The following is a 19,091-nucleotide window of genomic DNA, read 5'->3' on the forward strand; positions in this document are numbered from 1 at the left end:
CTGCCACCGGTTAGTTCTGTGGCCTTTTTGTGCCTCAGTTTCCTTGTCTGTAAAAGGGGCGTTATTTAATAGTACCTGATTCGTGGGACCGGGAAGCACTTATGGCCATGCCTGGCACATAGTAAGTGCTGTGCAACTCGGAGCTGTTTTTATCTTTGTCATTATTTCACGCTCTCCTGCAGGCCTTCTCTTGTTCACACCATTCATCTGATATTCGTCTAAATATTTTATGTTGCCTTTGTTCTGTGGGTTAAGGAGGTCCGCTCAGAGCAGGGGCTGAGTTAGATCCTTTCCTCCAGCACGGTCACGGCTAAGTCACATAAGCAGACACGCGGGGCTGAGCTCTCAGGACACCTTCACCATCACGATCGTATCTCCCTTTTACATCCTCCTCGGGAGAGGACCCCAGAAACGTGAGCGACTTGCCTAGAGCGGAGCCGGGGTCGGAACCCAGGTCTCCTGACCCCAGACTGCATGCTTTCCCGGCCAGGTGCAGTGACAGCTGTAGGATCTCGGCCGAAGGACAGACAAATGAAGGTGGCTACTCCCTCACTGTCCTGCACTGTGCCCTCCAGGAGCAGAGGCAGCAGCCGGGAGAGAGGGGCTGACGGGTGGGGACGTGGCCCCAAGTGGGTGAGCAGGCGACGAGAGAGGCCTCATCACGTCCATTCACTGCCTGCCCTGCTGCTCAGCCAGAGCTTGTGCAAAGGCAAATAGCTCGCCCTGGGGCTTTGGTGACAGGCCTAACGGCATCATATTCTCCCACGAAAGAGGGATCGAGGGCCTGGGCAACATCTGGAAAGCACTCTGAAGGGACTCCCTGTCACCGAGGGCTGTGGAGCCTAGGGTTGCCCTGACATGCCCCCGCCATCCCCGGGACACTGGGCACCCCCGCCTCGTTGTGGTGTTTGCTGGGAACAAAGACATCTTGGCAACCCGGCAGGCATCCTGCACGGGACAAATGGGGCTGGGCATCTGTATTTTTAACACATTTCCCACTTGGAAGCTGCCTGATTGGAGGAGTTCCAGTCACTTGTTGGGGTGGGGCTAGGGCCGCTCAGTCACCTGGCCAAAAAGTCACTGTCCCAGCTTCAGGAGTCGGCATCCGAATCTGGGACGTGCCCCCTCCTGTCACGTACCAACTGGGTTAACTTCGGGCAGGTCTCTCCCTTCTGGGCCTCAGTATACACATCTGTAAAAGGGCAGTTTGGGATTAAGACCCTCCAAGGCTCCTTCCCGCTGGGACATTCTCACAGACGAACACCCCACCCCTCGCCAAGGAGACGGAGGGACCCCAAGTGAGAGGCAGCCAGCCACGCAACCCAAGGCCCCGGCTCCAGCTGGATGTGTATCCTAGTTGGCAAGAGGGACAGAAAACCAGGGGCGACAAGTGTCAGACAGCAGAAACCACTAGGAGTAAATTAAAGAATGATGTGATACGGGGGCGCCTGGGTGGCTCAGTCAGTTAAGCGTCTGACTCCGGCTCAGGTCGCTATCTCACAGTGCGTGAGTTCGAGCCCCACATCGGGCTCTGTGCCATCAGTGTGGACCCCGCTTCGAATCTTCTCCCTCTCTCTGCCTCTCCCCCACTCATGTGCTGTCTCTCAAAAATAAATAAACATTTAGGGGAAAATGATGTAAAATTTTTTTGAAAAAAATTAAAACATGATGTGATAGAAAGCCAGGAATATCCTGGGTACTCGTGGGACCCAGCAGAAGTATAAATGGAGGTCGCAGCCCATTCCCCTTCTCTCCTACCAGGTCTCCACCCTGCATCCTGAGGGGCCTCATGGGCAGTGTGGACACATAGCAGTTCGGTCCGCTTCCCCTGCCGACCACGCCACACACACCACCCAGCCAACCCTTGGGCCAACCCCTGAGGTTGCGCATACAGGCGACACGGTGACCAGGGGACCAGACCCCTTAGGGACCAGACCAGGGGAAGAGGTCCCCATGCCTGCAAGCAGGCTCAGGATGTTTGGACGGGGAGTGCCGGCGTTCTCAGGGCCCCGAGTGGCGTCTGCCTGGGAGGATTTGTTCTCCAGGAAGGCACGTCACCTTGGCCCATGGACTTCACACCTCATGAGCAGGATGGCAGCCGGAGCGGGCCCTCCGCGTCAGGCTGTAAGGCTGGTCCTATAGGTAGCCACGGGGCAGGGTTGCCGATTGGGTTGAGGTGATGAGGGAAGGCCCGGAGAAGGGAGGCTCTGAGCCGAGACCCGATTAAGAAGCGGGCAGCCTGCCAGCTCTGGGAAAAAAAACATTCTGGGCAGTGGGAGGTGCTCCTCCCACCCTCCCGGCCCACGGCCCGTGCCTCCGGGCCCACCCTCGGCCCCCGCCAGGCGGGGAGGGGCCCCGAGAGGCCACCTGGAAGCAATCTTCCCCAGCCCGCTCCCTGAAAGTGAAAGCCACTGCCTTGATAGTCTCCAAACTGCCTTTCTTTCTCCCTTCCCTCCAGGGAGGGAGGCTGCAGGAGCCCGGGAGGGGAACGAGGGAGGAGATTAGCCGGAAGCACCCGGCCGGCCCCTGGTTCTCTGGCGTTGGATGAGCAGCCCTCGAAGCCTGTGCGGTTGGCACTGTCCCTCCCTCCCACTTTTCTCTACCCCGAAGCACAGAATCTTGAGACCCAGGCAAGGGTTCTGCCCCTCCAGCCTGGAGCCCTTTCTGACCTTTGAGCGGTCACTTTCTGTCTCTGAGCCTCTGTCCTTCTGCTCCTGAAGAGGAGAGATTAGAGAGATCCGACTTCGAACTTCCTAACCACATGGCAAGCTTTCATCCTGTTCCTGTCTCCTCCAAGCACGTTTCAGGGACTTCTTTGGTGAACACCCAAATAATATTCAACCGGAACTCACGTGGCCCCGCATTCTCTCGCCTTCAAAAACGTGTCTTCAAATGCTTCCGCATTCTTCCCTTCGAGAGGTGGGGACTGCAGCCCCTCCCCTGGATTCTGGGCCGAGCTTAGTGACTGATTGACCACCAGACTATGGCGGAGGTGGCACTAGGTGACCAAGGCTGGGTCAGAGGGGGCCACGCTGCTACTCCCGGGTTCACCAAACACTTGTGCCGAAGCCCTGGGTCCCGTGCCAGGCGTCCTGCCACAGTGAGGTTGCCGTGAATGTGCAGAGAGCACTCGGCGAGGCCAGAGATTTCTAGAAGAAACAGACGTCTGGCCAGCTCCCACCTAACTGCTCCAGCCCCTTACCGCTTCAGCTCCAGGCACCATCTGTCCGCAACTAGGCGAGGCCCCAAGCCAGAACCGCCCTGCAAAGCCCTTCCTGGGCTCCAGACCCACAGAAACTGTGAAAGATACTGAACGGAGTTTGTTTGTTTCTGGCCGCGGAGTTTCAGGCAGGTTTGTTTTGCGGCAACGGTAACCGAAACAGCCATGGTCCCCTGCACCGCCTGGGCTGGACATCCTCTCTTTGTCCCCCCAGATCCCTGTCCACCCTCCTCCTGTCTTTCTGGCTCTAAGAGGCCACCTCCCCTCCCCCTGTCTTCTGTGTGAACAGCATCACTGGGCTCCCCAGGCTTCTGGCTTCCGGGGGACACTGCATGGGGAGCAGGTTGAGCGAGGCATGTGTTTCCTGACTTCCTCCTTGCCAGGTCCCAGCGGTCACAGAGCCACTCTACCAAAAGGCGACAGCTCCTGTCAGGCTCCCCTCACTGGATGGCTTGCTTTCTGGGTTCCAGTAACCGCCCCCTCCCTTAGCTCTGCAGGCCTGGGGGATGGCGCCCTCCTCTTCCCCATCCCTGTACCGTTCCCTTAACACTGGCCGGGCCTTTATAAGGAGCCCTTCGTTAAGCTCCCCTCTATTAACCTGCCCAAGTATGTCCTCTGATTCCCACCAGGGCCTCACCCGATGGCTGATGCCAGCCGTAATCGTAGCTCTGTTCCATCACCCACCCCACCCCACTGTTCGACACCGTCCTGATTGGAGGCCGCATATCCGTGTCTGCACATTCATTTCTTCGACAAACATTTCTTCACCACCTGCCAGGTAATCAAGGGGTCAAGGATACGGCAGTGAACAGGGCAGGCTATATGCTAATGTGGGTGGGGGGGTGGTAGGGGCAGGGGGCACGGGTGGTAAACAAGTGAATAAATGTGAGATAATTTCGACAGTGATGAGGGCGTGAAGAAGATAAAGCCAGGTAACGGATGGGGAAAGACACACAGCCTCAGACACCCTGCACCGGAGACCCATATCCGGGGTGCGGTTCATGCGGAATGTCTTCCAGCACTGGAAGAGCTAGGCTCGCAAACTGTATGGCATGATTTTTGGCTACGCGACAGCCTTCCACAACCACCTGCGAATTGCTCAGTTGAAAGAACAAAGGAGGAAACAACGCTCACTGTCGTGATCTTCCTGACAGGTTTTCAGAGGTTAAAACCAAGCTGGCGTAACAGGGCCTGTGGCTGGATGGAGCTCCAATATGGATGAAACCAAAATGGCGGAAGTCATCTTGAACACTTCTCCAGAATCCACATCTGACGCCCTCCTGCACCCCTTGCACATCGGCTCTGACTTGGGCTCTGCTTGTCTTGGGAAGATGATGGTGAAGGCCAGAGAGGGGCTCTAGGGAAGTGGCCAAATCTCTGTCGGCAAAGAACAGAGGCGCCAGGCAAGGCCTCTGAGGCCAGAGCTCCCTTCTCCCCTCAGAAGCAGAGGGGCAGTTCCCATGACACCCGCCCTGGCCTGCACCCCAGCTGGGCACACACAATATAGCCACTTGTTTGAGACCCCGGCGAGGCCATAGGCCTTGCGTGCCCTGAGATGGGCTGGAATGAGCGAAAGATCTGAGCCACTCTCCCCGGCTCTGGGGAGCTTGTTTCCAGCATCCCTGGCCGTGGTTCCTCTACCCACCGACAGTTTCTTGGTCCTATCAGAACTGTTCCAATGCTTCTTCCCACCTGGAATTCTCACCTGCTTCTCTCTGGTGCTTCAAATCCTAGGACGCTATGGTCAGTAAGGATGCCAAGGCACTCACCACTCTCACTTTACGGATGAGGAAGATGAGGCCCAGGGAGGAGATTGTGTTGGCCAACCTCACCGAGTTGGTATAAGAACCCTAGTAGAACGCAGGCCACTGTCCTCCTCTTTCCGTGATCCTCACCCTCATTTCATGAGACCGGCCCAAGCCCACCTCCAGGATGTCTGCCCTGACACCCACTCCTCTGCCCTCTCCCCATTCTCCCGAGAGCCTTGGCTGTGCTCTGCTCCATCTGGCCATCTTATTCTCTTGTGCGTGAGTTCAACCCCCAGTGAGAGTGGGACTCCTATTTTCTTTCTCGTCTCCGTCAAATTCCCGGCAGAGGCCCGGGTATACACCAGCTCTTGGGTAAATACTTCTGGTTTGGTTAATTCAATAACGGGCAGCGTCTTTGGTTTTCCCCAACTGAACTGTCTCCCCCGACCCGGGAGGAAGGAGAGGATTTTCAACTGTGGAAGTGAAGCAAACACAGAAAAATCTCTGATGTTCCACACTGTGTCCAGCTCATTTCGGTTCCCAGCATTCTGAGTGAGTGAGTGGGTAGGTGGGCGGCACAGCGTCCTCTGTGGTCGGAGGGCTGCTCCAGGGGTCCAAGCTCTTGAAGAAGTGCCTCTGTGGGGAGCCCCGGGGGGTTGGCTCCAGGGCTGGACTTGGGTAGAGCCCGAGGCCTGAGAGAACCCGGTGCCCATGGCTATAGGATAGGAGGCAGCCATATCTAACCCTCCTCCTTTGTCTGGGAGCATGACCCTAGCCCCAGCCTCTCTCTTTCCTAGATGCTGCCACTGACCAGAAGAGAAAGGTGACAAGGGACCACGATTCTAGTCCACAATGAGCTGCCTGAGCCCTCCTGTTTTTCACAGGGCTTTTCTCCTGGGATTTTCAGAGTTTTCTCATTTTTTAGCTTCTTTCTTCGGTTTCTTTCTGGTTGGTTTACAAATGGTAAACACGGTGATGTCAGTCCAGCTTGTCCCAGAAGAGCCCCCTCCTCGGTCTTGGCTCCCTTGCCCACTCCCCTGGGTGACCCATTGGCCAGCTGGCCGCTGCCCGGGGAGGGTGGGGGGCGGGGAGGGAGACAAAGGCCCCCTCTTTAGATCAGGCCATGACCTGTGCTCACTGGAGCTTTCACGCATCTCTGCCATTCCTGCCTTTATCAGATTAGCTTTAATTAGACAAATGAAAATCACATGGGGCAGAGGGACAGGAAGCCCTGTGCTCTCGGGAGCGCCTTTCAGCCAAAGGTTGGGGGCTGGGCAGCCACTGGGGAAGGAGATGGACATTCGGCGGGAGGCACCTATCTGTGCGCACGAGAGCCCATAAGCGCCTTCCCCAAGCGGGATCCAGGCAGCTACCTGAAAAAGCACAAAGTTCCATCACTAACTTGGAGAAGCTGGAACATTTTGTGAGTCACAGACGAGACCCCTTTGGAAATCTGCCGAAGGCTCTCAGAGCTGCCATCCGATAGATACATAATGGGAGCCACGCGTATGAGCCACATCTATAATTTACAATTTTTAAGTGGCCACATTAAAAAAAATTTTTTTAAGTTATTTTAATAATCATTTTAAATATTTTTAATGTTTATTTATTTAGGAGAGAAAGAGTGTGCATTGGGGAGGGACAGTGAGAGAGAGGGAGAGAGAGAATCCCAAGCAGGCACCATGCTGTCAGCACGGAACACAGCATGGGGTTCAAACTCACAAACCGCGACATCATGACCCGAGCTGAAATCAAGAGCCAGACGCTTAACCGACTGAGCCACCCAGGCGCCCCTGGTTCCTCTTTAAATGGAGAGACTCCGCCTCAGGCTAAGAGAAAGCACCCGTTTGCCGAAGATTTTTTTTTTTAACTTTTTGTTTTAAAATTAGAGATTCACAGGAGGTCGCAAAGCTAGTCGAGAGAGGTCTCAAGGACTCGTCACCCGGTGCATACGTCCTACCTAACTGAAGTACAGAATCAGACCCAGGAGATGGACATTGGTTTTGTGGACAATGTGTGTGTATGGTTTCACGCCATTGTATCAGGTTCTGGTAGATTCTGGTAACTACCACCACAATCTAGATCTGCCTAGGTTTTAATGACATGGCTTTGTTTCCTTTGTGTTACTTTTTACTGCTGTAGTCTCTCTATGCAATTGATACTATTTTTCCACTTACAGTAATGACATAACATTTCCTTTTTAATTAAATTTCCTTCGGTAAAAAAAAAAAAAAAGAAAAGAAAAAAGAAAAAGAGGGGCACCCGGGTGGCTCAGTCAGGTAAGCCTCCAAGTCCTGATTTCGGCTCAGGTCACGATCTCACGGTTTGTGAGTTCGAGCCCCGCATCGGGCTCCGCGCTGACAATGTGGAGCCTGCTTGGGATTCTCTGTGTCCCTCTCTCTGCCTCTCTTTCTCTCTCAAAAATAAATCAATAAACATTAAAGAAAGAAAAGGAAAAGAAATGGATTTGAGGAAGTGTATCAAGCAAACAAGGACACGGATTGTGCTCAGGAGTGACAAAGTGGCAGAGTGTCGCCTAAATAACAACTTATATGGAATGTTTACAACGTCCCAGGTACTGTTCTAAATGTTTTATATGTATCATGCCATTTAATCTACCCAACAGGCCTTTGAGGGCAGCTCTGCTATTATTATCCCATTTTACAGATGGGGAAAGTTAAGACACATTTTAAAAGTTCAGAAGCATTGATCTAGACGTTTTTACCCAAATACAGCATCACTCATGGTTTAAAAACATGTAGATATACTGCACATAACTTTTAAAACCCAAATGAGACTAAACAAAACAAACGAGAACCCAATAAGCAATGTTACTCTTAGGGGGGCCTCAAGATCACGGTTAAGTCAAGGCATCCAGGCGAGGCCCTTACAGAACTGTATTGCTGGACCTCCCAAGCTCTGCTTTGGCTGAGGGAGGGACCGTCGTGCTCTGGCTGTCCTGGTTCAGAGGGCACGAGCTCCCATCCTTGGGAAGAATGGGCAGATGTAAAGAAGAGAAAGCTCTTTGGCCTGGAGCCCTGGGTCCAAGGTCTCTCCAGGGTCTACTCTCAGTCCCCTAATAGCCCAAGAAGCTAAAGGATTACAAGGTAATCCTGGTTCATCGGCTACACCCTGCTTGAATCGTAAGGTGTTTGAGCTGGAAGGGACTGCAGACTCCCCTCTCCTTTGATGGAGGGCAGCAGAGTGGCCAAGGTCATTGTACAGGTGAGGGTGGAGGCAGACGCTACCTACCCACATGGAAGCAAAGGGTGGCCTCCCCTGTCCACGGTCGAGGCCGGATTTCAGCAAGGGTTTGTTGAGCGAGGAAATGGACAATCTAGGTGTCTGACCTAGTTCTCACTTCTCCGCCATTACCCTCTACCTCTTCCTAAAGCAGAGGATGTAAAATGTTAGCTGCATCAAGGGCTAATAACCACACAGTCCTGGGGCCACCTTCGGAGATTCTGAATCAAGAGGTTAGAGAGGAGCCTGGGAATTTGAATTGGAGACAATGTTTCCCCTCTTCCCAGCTCACTCGTTTCTGGGTAGATACAAAGGTGATGCCCACGCTGGTGTTTTGACGGGTGATTTTCCTCTGTATCTCCCTCCCCTGCCCTGGCTGCACAGCACCCCCTGGCTGAGAGTCCTGGCGTTGTTCAGAAACATGTGGACTCTGCCCCTCCTTTGGGACCCTTTACCCAGCTAGAGGGTTGCACAGACGGGCGGGCCTGGCTCCCCTTCGCCTCTCGCCCCCAGGGCCCACCAGGCTTAGTCTGGGAGAGCTGATGAATGTCCATTACCCCAGCAGGCCCCATAAAAAGGGTTATGGGGTGTTGCTGAGTTTACAAGCCTGTTCTTGTAAAGCTGCCAGACTTGGGGTGGCCATAGCCCTTATGGAAGAAGGACGAGAAGAAATTTTCCCTCCGTCTAGTGCCACACACCCAGTCACTTTCATGGGAACCGCGGTGGCCTCATTGCAAGAACAGCAGGCCGTGAATCAGAAGACGCTGATCAAGGGGAGGGACTGCAGCTCACAGCTGACCCACTGGACCTTTCTGGGCCTCCACTTACCCATCTGTGAAGTGGGCCTTTCCCCCACCTCCCAGAGGTGGTTGTGAGGATGATGCAGCTAAGCCTGTGGCGTTACAGAGCTGTCAAAGGGTCCCCATCAGAGAATCTGAGCGGCGAGGGCGTCTCTCTGGGGCCAAGTTGGGGAAGAGAGGTGTGCTGATCCCCTCTGTTCCCATCACTGCTCCGGCCCCTGTGGATGAAGAGTGTGGGCTCAGAGGCAGGGGCCAGCGTGGTTGCTGTAGAGGAGGGAGGTCCAGGGACAGTCCCGGAGATCCCCAGCCTCTGTGGCACCGGGCAGGCTGGCTTCCTGGCTGCCCTCACCCGTTCCCAGGCCTGGTTTGTGTCTGGTGAAAAGCGCCAGGCTGGTGCGGGCTGCTGGCCCTGCTCTGGGCCGGGCTGGGGTCCCAGGAGTGCCCTGTCGATGCTTGATCTTCGGCACGCTTTCCCCTGTTGGCCTCCAGACCTGGATGGTCTGTGTCAAGGCCTTTCAACATGATCAAACACAGCATCCAGCACTGGGGACAGCTTGGCAAGTGTGAGGTGCAACTGGCGTTTCACATGAGCACTTAAGCCGCCAATAACCAGGCGGCCCCAGAGCAGGGGAACCCAGCCGCCGCTCCCCGAGAGCTCCATTAACATTTCCGACCCATGCACGCAGACGGGGGTTTGAATCTTGTTGGCAAAAGACCAGAGAGGCAGGCAGCTAGTGGTGCCAGCGAGGGGGTGGCGACAGGGGCCAGAGCCTCGAAAAGGGTACCGTCAGGGCCATGGTGACTGCGGCCTAGGTCACCGGGGCCCTAAGACGAATGGTAGCAATAAAGAGCCAACACGGTGCTGAGTGAGCGCTCTGCCCCGTTCTCTACAACAGACCACAGCTGTGCGGACCCTTCCACGGATGAGGCTCAGGCTGACCGACCTGCCCAACGGCACAGAGCTGGCAAGTGGGGAAGCCAGGACTCAAACCTGGCATTGAGGTATTTTAGGAACCAGCCCCCAATGAGGGAGCAGATCCCGGGTGACGAGCAGACCAAAGGAGAAAACCAGAATGCCTTCCGCGTGTTTTTGCCCCCAGGCCAACTTCCGTTCCTGGCATGTGTGGGCCATTCTGCCCATCCCCAAGCTTCTCTCCGTCCCCCCACCTCCACCCGGGACGTCCATGGGCACATCTGGGCAAGATCAGTTGTGCACCAACTTACACACACACACACACACACACACACACACACCAAAACTGTTTTTAGTAAATATAAACTAAAATAATTGCTTTCAAAACAGGCTTTGGCTCGAAACGTATGCTTCGCATGCCCTTGGGCAAATGGCTTCACCGCTCTGAGTGCCTTGGCTTGTCCCTCTGCAAAAATGGGTTAACGGTGGCTCCTACCACATGGGCTCACATTGTGGAAGCCCTGAGCCTGGCACTTAGGCAGCAGGCCATAAATGTGTGAGCTTTCATTGTAGTCCTAGGCAGGCAAGGTGCAGTGTGGGCAGAACGGGGTACCAGAAACATCGTGGAGCCCAGCGATGATAAAGCCACGGGGTTTCCCAGTGAGAAAGCCACAGAACCTTGCCTCTGTGAGAACTACCCATCGCTCGGTGGCCAGGATAATGGGGGACTCTGGTCAGATACCCTGCTGGGGGAGCAGAGGTTTGCCAGAGGAGGCTGGGGTCAGGCAGGGTCCCACCTTAGGAGGAGCCTGAGTGAGGAGCACGGTGCCCAGGCAGAAGTATCACGGGCTAGAGCCCCACTTACGGCAACGCTGGCATCGTCTCTCCTCCCTCACCTCAAGTGGTGTCAGGGGCCTCACTTGTCCCCAGGCCCCGCAAGCTGAGGGGGCCGAAGCCCCTAGAAGGCCTCATGCTGCTCACGGTCATCCAGAGGCTGCAGAGGAGGTGGCGATGGGCCTAGCCCAGGTCCCCTGTGCTCAGCAGTGTGCTGGACCCACACCAACTCATACAAACCTGTTCCAACTCATGAACCTCCCCGACATGTTTTCAGGAATTTCACCCTTAAAAATTCAATGATATGGACACACAGTTAAATACATTATATTAAAACAAAGGTAACAAATAATCAAAACTCATCGCTTCCTGGGGACTCGGTTGAGCATCCAACTTCTGCTCAGGTGGTGATCTCGGTTCGAGGGCTGGAGCCTGGCATTGGGCTTTGCACTGACAGCACAGAGCCTGCTTCGGGTTCTCTGTCTCCCTCTGTCTCTGCCCCTCCCCTGCTGGCGCTCTCCAGTACATATATTTACTATCACGAATGCCACGAGATCACTTGTATCTATGGCATGTGCAGGAAGTACCCCACTATGGTGCACCGACGCAGACCTCTTCCCAGCTCTGCCTTCTGGGATATTGCCTTGGGAGCCTGAAATTGGCCTCGGGAAGTTTTCCATTTGGGCGATCAGCAAACCCTCCAGGCCAGGGCTGACCCTCTCCGGAGCAGGTTGTTAAACATTTAGAAGCACACCAACACCCTCGGGCCGCTGGGGCGCCGCGATGGGTACTCGGGCCCAGAGCCCAACCCCCCTAACGGAGGGAGGCGAGGCCGCTCTTCTCTACTGGGATTTATGTCCACCCCCAGACCTCCAGGACTTACTTTAGAACAAGTGAGGAGGCTCCGGAATTGATTGGACCCATTGTTCCCCATCCCGCCGGTGGACTCCGCCCCCCATTGTCCACGGCCCCTCCCAGCGGCTCAGAGGCTCCTCCAAGACCGGAGCTGGGAGGGGCTTCGCGGTCGGAGCCTTGGACCGCAGCCCCGCGCCTATTGTGAGCTCCCCATCTGAGGATCTCGGGGTTTCCTTGTCCCTGGGCCTCAGAACCCACTGGGGAGCGGCCTGTTTATGGCAAATGATGCCTGTTTGCTTTGATTTCTAGTTCAGACCCTGGGGCCACTACTGTGTCCCCATAAATTAAAGGCTGCGTATATTTGAGGGAATTAAGCAAGACTGTGAAGGCCTGGGAACGCCGGGGCCTTCGGAGAGGGCAGGCATGGCGTGTATCATGTCCACATCAAGGCGGGTGTCTCTGGACTTGGGGACCGGGGTGACACCGTGTCTGTTCTAGACCCACATACTGGGTAGGAAGAGAAACAACAAGGCTCCATGACCTCTTGTTCTTCCCTTCCCTTTTCCAGTCTTTGCTCAAACTTTGCTCCCTTCCAGGAGGTGCCCCCCCCCCCCGCCCCCATCACACACATCCCAAACTGAGGGAGGGTCTCAATCTTTCTTTCAGGGTCCCGCCCAGGATAAGCATAAGAATGTCTAGGATGCGCCTAGTCTCACTCTTCCATGCTTAATTTTTTTTTTTTTTAATTTTTAATGTTTATTTTTGAGAGACAGAGCGTGAGCAGGGAAGCCGCAACAACAGAGGACCTAAAACGGGCTGTAAGCGGACAGGCTGACAGCAGTGAGCCCCATGCGGGGCTCCAACTCACGAACCCACGAGATCATGGCCTGCACCCAGGCTGAGCCTCAACCGACTGAGCCACCCAGGCGCCCTGATATTTTTTCTTCTTTTCATTGTGTTAAAATGCATGCAACATAAAATTTACCACCTAACCGTTTATTACTGTGCAGTTCAGTGGCATTAACTACTTTCACGGTGCTGTGTGGTTATGCCCACCATCCGTCCCCCTAACGCGTTCCATCTCGTCAGTCTGAAACTCTATTTACCCAAACTCCCCGTTCTCCCTTCTTCCCAGTGCCTGACAACCATCATTCCACTCTCGGGCTTTTTGATTCTGACCCCTCTAAGCACCGCGTGTAGGTGGAATCATACAATATTTTTGAGACTGGTTTATTTCGCCGAACATATTGTCCTCCAGGATCATCCGTGTTGTAGCATATTGCAGAATTTCCTGCCTTTTTAAGCCTGAATAATATTCCATTGTACGTGTGCACGTTCATTAGTAATCCATTCATCAGTCGGTACACACTTGGGTTGCCTCCATGTTTTAGCTGTTGTGAATAATGCTGCTATGAACATGGGTGGGCAAATACTCCTTTGAGACCCTTCTTTTGGTTCTTTCGGGTATATACTCAAAAGTAGAATTGCTGGCTCGTGTGGTAATTCTATTTTTAATTTTTTGAGGAACCTGCAGACTGTTTTCCACGGCAGCCATACCATTTAACATTCCCACCAACAAGGCACGAGGGTTCCGATTTCTCCACATCTTCGCCAGCACTTGTGTTCTGTTTTGGGGCTTTTCTGTTTTCTGTTTTTGTTTTTGTTTGTGATAGTGGCCATTGTAATGGGTGTGAGGTGGTTTTGATTTGCATTTCCCTGATGATGAGTGACACTGAGCATCTTTTCATGTGTTTATTGGCCATTGGTATATCCTCTTTGAAAAACTGTCTCTTCAAGTCCTTTGCCCATTTTTGAATTTTTATTCCTTTGCTGCGTTTAGGAGTTTCCTCTATATTCTGGATATGAAGCCTTTATCAGATGGATGATTTGCAAATGTTTTCTCCCATTCTGCGGGAGTGCCTTATCGAGCTACGGATGGTGTCTTATGAGGCACAAAATTTCCAGTTTTCATGAAATCCGGTTTGTCTAGTTTTGCTTTTGTTGCCTGTGCCTTTGGTGTCACATCCGAGACATCATTGCCAAATCCAGTGCCATGAAGCTTTGCCCTATGATTTCTTTCAAGAGTGTAACTGTTTCAGGTCTTATGTTTAGGTTCTCGATCCATTTTGAGTTACCGTTTATATACGGTGTGAGGTAAGGGTCTGGTTTTGTCCTTTCACATGAGGATATCCAGTTTTCCCAGCACCATTTCTTGGAAAAACTGTCCTCTCCCCATGAAATGGTCTCAGCACCCTTGTCAAAAAATCATTTGACTGTATGTGCAAGGGTTAATTTCTGGGCCCTCTATTCTATTCCATTGGTCTATATGTCTGTCTTTATGCCAACACCACAGTGTTTTAATTACTGTAACTTAATAGCAGGTTTTGAAATCAGGAAGTGTGAGCCCTCCACTTTCATTCTTTTTTAAGATTGTTTCCACCATCCAGGGTCCGGTCCTGTGCTTGATTTTATTACACATGTTATTCAACAAATACCTAGTAAGTCCTCACTCTTCGCTGTGTTCTAGGCCGTGGGGATTGGACGTGTCTAGCCCTAAGCTCTGGTGTGGTGGAGTTATGCCGTGGGCAATGTCTGAGATAGGGCCCACAGCATGGCATTCCCATTTCACAGATCAGCAGAAGGAGGTTCAGCAAAGTAAAGCAACTTAGCTGCCAAGTCACAATGCTGGGGTGAATGGAGTCTGAAATTTCCAGCTTTCTGTCTCCCTCCCCCACCGCAACCAGCTTCTCTGGTCCTCTGTCCCCAGACAGCGGTGAAAGGAGGAGGGAGAGAACGAGGTAGGGCTGCTACTCCCTGGGACTCCGAGAGGGCCGGGCCGTCCGAATGTCTAGAGGGGGTCTTCCGGCAGTTTGCTGTCCTTGAGTGATAGAAGTTCCTTTCCAGCTCAAGGGACCTTTGACAAAGACTAACATCATTGTGTAAGATTTGGTGGCTGCAGCTCAGAATTCCCTTGCCACTTTCACTCTATCCCTTCCTCACAACCTCTATCACTTATTTTCTTGGATTATGGAGATTTGTGGGCAAGACTTGACATCCTGGTTGCTCTTGTGCTCCCTGGAGGCGGCATCCCTGACATACTGTCTGTACCTTGCATGAGCCCAGCGCAGGGCCCAGCACATGTAGGAACTCCAAAAAGTTAGTGTGCAAAAGAAATGACCACCGTCCTCCTGTGTCTAAAAGTGGCCTGGGCTGCCTCCATCAGATGGAGGCAACTTCTCCCCAGTGACCTGGTAAGGTTAGAAGATCTCAGGGCTGGCTGTGAATTTGAAGAGTACGGGTATACAACCTTTCAGGCTCCAGTTGAAAGGGTAGCACAGAGGCCTTCTTCAAAAGAAAACTGCCCACGTCCATCCCTGATGCCCGGGCACTCCCGAGAGCTGCAGGTCAAGGGGCTTCAGGTCTCGGGGGCACCCATCAGTGGGACCAATCCATGCAGGGGGACTGACACATACACCCCCCAGCATAGGGAGAAACCAAGGCCCAGAGAAGGGGAGTCACTTGGCTGAAGTTTTAGCCTTCATTTTTCGCCTCTCTGAGGCAAGCACTTTACATTCTTTTTTTTTTTTTTTTTTAATATTTATTCACTTTTGAGAGAGAGAGAGAAACAGAGTACGAGCAGGGGAGGGCAGAGACACAGAATCTATTTTGAAGCAGGCTCCAGGCTCTGAGCTGTCAGCACAGAGCCCGACACAGGGCTCGAACCCACGGACTGCGAGATCATGACCCGAGCTGAAGCCCAACGCTCAACCAACCGAGCCACGCAGGCGCCCCTACATTCTTGATAGTGTTTATCATGTACACATGGATGTACAACTCTCTCTTGGAAGCCCTGTTGTCAACTCTGTTGGGTATATACCCAAAGGAGAATCATTGGATCATACAGTAATTCCATTTTTCATTTTATGGGTAACCACCGTACGGTTTCCACAGGGCTTATACCACTTGACATTCCCTCTAGCAGTGGCTCATTCTGTCCCTCTGAGGTCAGCTCTGTCATCATTCTCTGTCACAGGTGTGCAGACTGAGACCTACCTGCCCAAGCTTGGAGGCTGGCTGCAGACCTGGTCTCCTGCCCCTCCCGCCATGCTGCCTGCTCCGCACTGGGGATGGCGAGTCCTGCTTCATGGGCTTACCAGCGGAGTTAAGGTAAGAGAGCCTGTGGAGCCCTGTCACACCATGCCAGGCCCAGGGTGATGCCCAATCAAGAGCCCTTTCTCCACAGGGAAGAAGCATCACAGAGTGCTTTTCAGTTTTTATTTTTGTATTTGTTTTATATCAAATATAATTTAATGTCAAATTGGCTTCCATAAACACCCAGGGCTCATCCCAACAGGTGCCGTCCTCCGTGCCCATCACCCACTTTCCCCTCCCCCGCCACTCCCCATCAACCCTCAGTTGGTTCTCAGTATTTCAGAGCCTCTTATGGTCAACACTCAGATCCCAACGATGGCTGAATCCTTTTGCTGTTCCAAAGTTTCGGTGACCCATAGCGTACGTGAAGCAAAGTCTTAAGTGCGCAGCTCAGTGAATATTTGTTTGTATGCATTGGGATATCCATCCTTCAGATCAAGAAATAGAGTATTTCCAGCGCCCCAGAGAGTTCTCTCTGCCCCCTCCCCATTAACGCTCTCACAAAATGCTCTCAGTCATCAGCTGACAAGTATATACATACATCCACCCAGTAGGTGCCGGTTGCTATCGGTGGTGTTGTTATCGTCCTTAGCCCAATTGCCAGGACCTTCTGCCAGCTCAAGGCCACACACCGAAAGGCGGTGCCTAGGGCTGGTTCCATAAGTCAGTGAGGCACGTAATCCTATGTGGGGGACCTTGAAAGGCTACCATCAGGACCCTCAGCTCTTATTTTGGTACTTGAAGGATTTCCGGTCTTTGGAGTGTTCCCCGGGGAGATACCTGCACCTGGGAACGGACAAACTGTCCACTTTTGTGAGTGAAGCTCTTTCATTCATTCCCATTTTTCAGATTAAGAAACTGAGGCTATCTTGGAGTCCGTGAAGGTACCAGTTGCTGTGGCCCTTGGAGCCTGGTCTGAAACCAAAGTCCCCGAAGGTACCAGCTGCTTGACGGTCCCTGGGAGCTGTTGCCAGTAGGTCTATCTGTCTCATTTGGGTCAGAACAGTGCCCTGTGTGGACAGAGCCCCACCCCTGGCCCCCTCCCGAGATCACCATTCCAGGGAGTGGCGGGAGGCAAGTCCATTCTGCCAGGACACCCTTAGCTCCACACGGCTTGCCCTCTCTGCCACTCCAAAAGGCCTCACCCTCCCTGTTTCCCATCAACGCTTCAGCATGCACGAAATATTAGGAAAATAGGGCTGAGTATTAGGTAATGACTGTCCAATTTATTCTGACAGCAAGAACCAGAGGGAGGAAATTGACATTGGTGATTTTACTTAGGCCCTGACAACCTTAATTAATCTTTACTCCTTTCCCAGAAAGCAAGGGCCTGCTATGGCGGTGTGAGCTCAGGCGGAGTCCTCGAATGTGCTGACCACCCTTGGTGTGGACAAGGCCGCCAACTTGCGGAGCCCAGAAGGATCCAGCGTGGTTCCCAAACAGACCAGGAGCTCCTCCTGGGTCCCTCTAGCCGAGGCCAGCCTTTGCGTCCTCCTTAGCTCCTCCAAGGGAGGCAGAAAAATCCAGAGAGCCTCTCTCTACCCACTTCTCAGAAGGTAAAACTGAGGCCTGGAGAGGGGCCTCATCTTGCCTAAAGCCCACTGTAAACCAGCCCCACTCCTCTAGCAACCCAGAGGGCACCACGCCTCAGCAGCAAGGTTGGCCATGTCCTGTCAGTGGCCTTCAGCGGACGCATCGAGGGCAACCCAGGATAATTTGAAACCCTAGGCTTCTGGTGCCATCCCAGAGACCGCTGCATGAGAGTGTGGGAGTGCAGGCCAGTTCTGCCAGGCCATGAAGGCAGGGCTGAGGCTCCCCCGCCAGCATCCCCACCCCGACTGCCCCACTGGGAGCTCCCCACTCCATCCCTCGATCATGCAACAAAAGCTTCACTTTCAGGGCCCCCCAAATGGGGTTTCGTGATTCTCTGACTTCTCAAACCAGCCCTGGGCACCACCCTTCAGTGTGTGTCTTTGAGCCGGCAGAAGGTTCTGGACATTGGCCCAAGGATGGTAACAGCAACGACAATAACAGCCAGCCCATATTGAGTGTATCCATGTGCTAAACCCCTTATTACCATGTAAGCCAGACAGTATTTGGGGTCCTTCATCACCTCTGTGAAGAGTGTACCATTATTAACCCTTTCCTCAGAAGTGGCCGCTGAGATTCGGTGAGGGTCGGTCAGTCCGCCAAGGTCCCCCAGCTGGTATGGCAGAACTGGATCTCAAGGCCACTTCTGTCTGTCTTCCCAAGCTGACCGTCCTCCCACGTGGTCCCAGGGCAGGTGACACAAAGAGGACGGCCCTCCCTGACCTCACCCGAGCCTCTCCAGTCACTTTCCTTCCCAGCTCCCTGCACTTGGGCCTGGACTCAGTCAAGCACTGCGGAGGCTGGGCCCGCAGGGCCCTGCATACCTGTGGGCAATTAGGGAAGTCCCCTAGGGGTGGGTGACTCATCCCCCAGCTACGTGGGGGCGCTTCAGGGAGGCCAAGGGTGGGCCCCTCCTGCCTGTCCTCTCTAGTGGTGTTCTCCAAAGCCCCACGGTTCCCAGGCTTGGCATGGTTCGAGGACAGGAACCATGGAGAGGAGAGAATTGGACATTGCACCGGCCCATGCTACCCATGCTCTTTCCCTGTTGGGTCCCTTTACTGGTCTTATGAGCCCCAGTGTCACCCCATCCCCCATAAAATGGGGACATTTGCGCCGTCCCCATGGGGAATGTCCGGAGGCTCCAACCCCGGGACCGTGCAGTGTGCTTTGTGCCCCAGGTACTCACGACAGCTTCGCTAACAAAAGTAGGTCATGTTGCCATCAATAGCCTTAACTAGAGAGGTTTCTGGATGTAACAAGAACAAAAACAAACAAACAAACAAACAAACAAACAAAAAACCCAGGCTTTGGACGCAAAAGGCGTGGGTTTGCATTGGGCCGTGCCCCTCACGGTCTGGGTGTTTCTTAGGCTCCAGACTCAGTTTCTTCATCTGTAAAATGGGCTTAATGATCTCTGCCTTGCCGGATTGTTCTGATCCCATGAAATAATAATATATGCAATCTATTTCAATACAACAACATTCCTTAATGAAACAGTAGCAAGAAAGTCAAGTGGCTTGTACCGGGTCACACAACCGGCGAACTGGCTGAGTCAGAATTTGAGCCCAGAGCCCAGGCTGCTCCAGCCTCTGGCGGGGAAGACGCCAGGGTGCCGGAGGTAGAAAGAAGTGGGAGTCCCCCCCCCTCCGGGCCCCCTCCCGTCCCCCCCTCTGCCTTCCCCGCCCGGGGCCCCAGCATCCAGTGAAGGGCTCCAGCACCAGCCCAGGCGCCACATG

The 19,091-nt window shown here is 53.5% G+C and overlaps 2 long non-coding RNA genes across 2 annotated transcripts; one reads left to right on the plus strand and one right to left on the minus strand.

The window, feature by feature from the left end:
• Positions 1 to 8,965: 8,965 nt before the first annotated feature.
• On the minus strand, positions 8,966 to 11,725 carry LOC125912908 (uncharacterized). The gene is made up of 3 exons (XR_007454870.1): positions 11,642 to 11,725; positions 10,821 to 11,045; positions 8,966 to 9,229 (listed from the first exon to the last, which is right to left on the minus strand). It is a non-coding gene; the product is annotated as an uncharacterized LOC125912908 (long non-coding RNA).
• Positions 11,726 to 11,857: 132 nt separating this feature from the next.
• LOC125912913 (uncharacterized) lies at positions 11,858 to 18,083 on the plus strand. Its single transcript, XR_007454871.1, has 4 exons — positions 11,858 to 12,124; positions 15,647 to 15,780; positions 16,615 to 16,701; positions 17,085 to 18,083. It is a non-coding gene; the product is annotated as an uncharacterized LOC125912913 (long non-coding RNA).
• The last annotated feature ends 1,008 nt before the right edge of the window (positions 18,084 to 19,091 follow it).

This window comes from Panthera uncia, chromosome D1 (assembly GCF_023721935.1).
Source record: "Panthera uncia isolate 11264 chromosome D1, Puncia_PCG_1.0, whole genome shotgun sequence".
Lineage (NCBI taxonomy): Eukaryota > Metazoa > Chordata > Mammalia > Carnivora > Felidae > Panthera > Panthera uncia.